Source organism: Myotis davidii, unplaced genomic scaffold (assembly GCF_000327345.1).
Source record: "Myotis davidii unplaced genomic scaffold, ASM32734v1 scaffold1870, whole genome shotgun sequence".
NCBI classification, from domain to species: domain Eukaryota; kingdom Metazoa; phylum Chordata; class Mammalia; order Chiroptera; family Vespertilionidae; genus Myotis; species Myotis davidii.
Window position 1 is genome coordinate 95,309 of NW_006282087.1, and position 5,544 is coordinate 100,852.

Sequence of the window (5,544 nt, forward strand, 5' to 3'; positions counted from 1 at the left end):
GGGGAGAGGGGCAGGAAGAGATTAAACAAGATTTTACCTATGAACACAGACAATAGGGTGATGAAGGCCTGGGGTGGGGCAGGGTGAGAACTGGGTGGAGTGGGGGGGGGCAGAAGGGAAGGAGGGGGGAAAGGGGGGCAACTACAATACTCTCAACACTAAAGATTTTTTTTTAAGTCTTGTAACTCAAAGGAGCTGTTATTTTTTACATGGTGCCCAATTTTTCCTAAAATTATATGTCCAGTAAATTTCACCAAAGTTTCTAGAATCAGCATCCTCTGTTCATTTCCACCTGTCATTTCTTCTTCTCCTATCTTGCCCTCCTCTTCTATCTTCTCCAGCCATCTTACACCTCCTGCTTCCTGGGGATAGTATGCAGAGCCTGGTTAATCAGACATGTATATTTCTAAACCAGTTCATTCCACTCATAATTCTGCTGGTTGTCATGCCTTCATCATTTCCAAACAAGTATAAGCTATATTTGTTATCTGTTACTGTGAAGCACTGGAATCATTAAATATACACAAATTATTTTAGACTAGTAAGACTCTAGAAAAGCCATTTCTCTTTTAGAAACCATTGTAAGTATCAAGATGATTTGAAGTATTCTCAGAAAACTATTTGGAAACATAAACTTAAGTTGAACTGAAGTTGCCTATGACCTGGCCATTTCATTACTAAGAATGTGTCCAGCAGAAATGTGGATATATGTGCATAAAAAATATGCAGAGAATGATCATAGTTGCAATATGGATAATAGCTCCAAACTGACGGTAACCAAAGGTCCATCTAAAATATCTAAATAAACTGTGGTGTATTAGACAATGGAATTTGTAATAGTAATGAAAATAATCAAAATACACTTAAACCCAAAAACATGGAATACTCTGATAATGGTGAATAAAATAAATGTCACACTATAGGATATATGTTATTTGATTCCATTTACATAAAGTTCATAAACAGGCAAACGCCATTCCTGATTAGAAAAGTAAGGACAATGGCTATCTTTGAGTCAGATTGAGGGGTTTTTGAGTGGAAGAGATAGAGAGTTTCTGGGATTCAGAAGTTCTCCCTTTTGTAAAAAACAAGGTAATAATTACAGGGATGGGTTTAAGTTGTGTGCTTCACCTATTTCATACTTTTGAGCTGAGCACTGTTTTTCTTTTTCTATGTTATCTATTATTTTTAAAGGTTTAAAATTATAGCAAACGTTATTATAATAATAAAATGGCCAGTTAGGAGATTTCATCATAAAAGCTCTGCCTCAAAGGGGAAAAAAAGCAGAAAGAAAAGTAGGTTCGAAAGTTCAACCTCACCTTCTTATGAATGCAAAATTCTGGTGTCAATTTCAGGATAATATCTGAAACTTAATTTTCCTTTTTTAAAAAAATATGTTTTTATTGATTTCAGAGAGAGGATGGAGCTGTAGAGAGAGATAGAAACATCAATCATGAGAGAATCGTCTTTGGCAGGGAAAATACTGGCCTAGAACATGACTACCCACAATAACCTGCTTATAGTTAAATATTTAATTTTCAGACCATCCTTTGTCTTTGACTGCCTCCTGCATGGAGGTGGGAGAAAGCAAAGCGGGGAAACCTCTGGGATTGGATAAAAAAAATGAAATGATGGACATATGCTTCTTTTACATAGATGGATAGAGGATAGTTAACATAGTTAACAGTTGAAGATTAACATAATAACAATGAGGGAATGCCCTGGTGCCATTTGTTCACAGGTATGTTATTTTAGATGCAAAAAGACAATAGGCTCAGTAAAGATCAAAGTTGGTCTTTGGCAGGGAAAATACTGGCCTAGAACATGACTACCCACAATAACCTGCTTATAGTTAAATATTTAATTTTCAGACCATCCTTTGTGGTTATTTTAGGTCTTTGAGTTTGCACAACCGCCATGCAGTCCTTCCCTGAACTAGTCAAGTTAGCATATGCCCCTTCTGTCCATAATATCATCAATGTAATGGCTCTATTTTACTGATGTGGGGAAGGGACTGTCTCAGGCGACTTTCCCCTGACATAGTGTAGGCGGTGCAAGTAGCCTTAGGGAAGCACTTGAAAAGTTTATTATTGCCCCTCTTACATGAGGGCAAGTTGATCTTAGTTATCAGAAACTTGTACTTGTCAGTCTTTTCCATGAATCTCTTTGAAGATAAAGCATCATTACCGGCAAAAACATCAAAGTAAAACATCAACTATCTGTACATGACAAAACACTTAAAAATGGCCATGTTTAAAAATTTGCTGAGAGTTCAAATACACACACACAAAAAAATAATGCAATTGACTTAGTTAGCCATTCTAATCTTAGCTTGACCACACATAAAAGTTTTTTCTCAAGATTCCTCTTCCACAAACCTTTTGCAACATTTATAAATCTTTCTTTCACTTTTGTCCTATCTTTTCCTTTCTTATTGTGAAACATCCATTTGTGGTCGAAGGGGGCCACATGCTGACCTGACAAACTCAGGGAAGGCCTGCATAGGAATCTTGCATACTCAGAGACCTAAAGTAACCACAGAGGATGGTCTGAAATTAAACTTTAACTAAAAGTAGTTATGGTGGGTAGTTACATACTAGGCTGGTATCTTCACTGACAAGGTCAACCTTTACCTTAACTGAGCCTATCTGTCTTTTTGTATCTATAATAACATACCCTTTGAAATGTCTAGGTAACTTGTAACTTTCCTTTTTCTGGACCACTTGGGGCACAACCTAATGTGCTGGGTGCCAGGACAGATACCACAAATTCCTTCATTATCATGTTAATTGTCCCTGAACCCACCTAAGTATGTGTCTATCATTTTACTTTTTATCCAATCCCAAGGGTTTCCCTGTTTTGCTTTCTCCCGCCTCTCTAGTTTATCACGAATGGATTTCATGTAACCCACCTAAGTCCCTTTCCCTTGATTGCAATGTATAAATACAGATGTAACCCACCAACTCCGGAGCATTATCTCAACTCGTTGAGGTTCTGCTTCCTGGCATATGTTGACAGTTTTGGCTCAAATAAACTCACAAAAATTATTTATGGGTATCAATAGTTTCTTTTATGTTAACACATTTTACTTTAGGACAAAATAACTTTATTTTATTTCTTTACCAAAAACAAAATAAAACAAACAAATAAAAGTATTCTTCATAATCTCCTTTTTCATCCCTTCTTCAATGGAAAACATACATCCTACTTTCCATATACAGTCATTTTCTTTTATTCTTATTTTTTACAGTGGTTTTGTAAAAACAAACAAACCCTTATCTCTTTTTAAATCAATTTTTAATTTTTTTAATTGAGTTTATTGGAGTGGAATTGATTCTCAAAACCATACAGGTTTGAAGTGTACAACTCAATAAAATATCATCTGCACCCTGTAGGGTGTGCCCATACCCACTCCCCCTTTGCCCACCCCCCCATACCTCCATCCTCCTTTTGCTCTGGCTATCAGCACCCTGTGGTCTGTGTCTATGTCTTATAATAGTCTGTATTTTAAAAGCCATTTTTATTTTTTCTTCAGTTTTGGTTAGCTCCTAGAGTGTTTACCTTTAAGAGACATGATAACATTTATAACTTCAAGAGACAGAGTGAATGCAAGTTTTCTTCTAGGAATTTTGGGTTAGATGCTATTTAAAATTTGCCTCTGTATTAAGGGTCAGAGGGCCTGAGGCACTGCACCTGCTTTACTGTCAGTCATCATAACATCCTTTCGCTCTCACTTTCCCGGAGATTCCACCACCTCGTGTCCTAATCACGTTTTGCTACAAGCCCTCCGACCTTAATCTGAAGATAGTTTGCAGCCTCCTAGCTTTGCAAAACTGCATGCTAATTTATTATCCTGCTCTTTCAACATCTCTGCTGGTCTCCAAACCAGAATGACTAAACAAAGCAAAACAGAAACAGACTCATAGAGTCAGAGAACAAGCCGATGATTGCCAGAGGAGAGGCGGTTGGGGGCATGAGAATAAAACATTTTTGAAAAAAGAAGTGAATTATACTGTAAGTGTGAGTAAAGTATTTAATACAGTGCTTAGAGCAGAGTAAGTTCACAGTAAGTGGCCTGGAAGTGAACAAACAACAGCATGTCCCTCTAATCTTAGCGCTTTTCCCAACTTTCTACTTTTAGTTGGGCATCCATCAGTTGGGCCTCTAGTTGGGCATCGGTGCCCAGCAGAATTGCCCATGGAGATGCAGCCACTGAAACAGCCATTTGTTTTACTTTGCCAGAGTATGGTATGCACAGTTCCTCAAACAAGAGCGTAAAGCAGCCAGGGAGAGCTTCCCAGATATAATTTGAAACAGGTTCCCACACACACAGGAAGAGTAGGGAGAGGTCAAAGAGGAAAGCAAACCACTCCAGATTGGTTCACAGTGACAGATTTAACAAACAAAGAAGGGAAGTGGTTTACAAGGCTTATCCTGACAGCTGCAATACAAGTGAATTTCTGCAGCCACCCACCAAATTTTAGAAGTTTATAGAGAGGTTTTAACTGGGCTCGGTCAACCACACAAGAGGCCTTAAGAAGTTTCAGTCACACACTCAATCCAGATGATCTTGTCACCGCATTACTACCTCAAGGCTGTGTCCTGGGGCAAATTCAAGCAGAAGGTACATTCCAAGCACAGGGAAGGGAGTGGGGAACTTCCAGTTGCCTGGGTCTAGTTCTCAGATAAACCTTGCAGTCACTTCTTGCCTCTTTCCCCAACAATACAGTAGCTACTTTAGGGCCTGGTGGCTGATGGTGCTCATGCTGTAGTGAGCACCAGTGTTGCTCAGAAGTATAGACAGCACAAAGATGCATGAGGCAGTCTTCCAGTCAACCTAGAAAGCAAGCATATTGCAGAGAAGGCTTTAAGAATTTACTCTTCATTCATTCATTTATTCATTTACTATTTCAGGATATATAGGATATATAGCTAAATAGTAAGGGGAAAAACACAAGTTTTGAAGATAATCTTATGTTCAAACTCCAGCTTTGCTATTACATTAACCCCGCTCAGGGCCTCCATTTCTTTGACTATTAAAAGAAATCAATGATTGATATTCAGCAATAAAATAGGATGAAATCTTGCCATTTGTGACAACATGGATTGGCCTAAAGGGTCTTATGTTAAGTGGAGTGAGTCAAAAAGAAAAAGATAAATACCATATGATTTCACTTACATGTGGAATATAAAAACAAAGGCAAGAACACACAATGGAGCCAAGACAGTCTCTTCAATAAATGGTGTTGGAAAAATTGGACAGATACATACAAGAAAATGAAACTAGACCACCAACTTATACCATACACAAAAATAAACCCAAAGTGGATAAAGGACTTAAATGTAAGATGGGAAATAGTAAAAATCCTAAGAGAAACTATAGGCAGCAAAGTATCAGACATATGTCATAGTGAGATCTTTACCAATACAGCTCCTAGGGCAATGGAAACTAAGAAGAAAATAAACAAATGGGACTACATCAAAATACAAAGCTTCTGCCCAGCAAAAGAAACCATCAACAAAACAACAAGAAATGAGAGCATG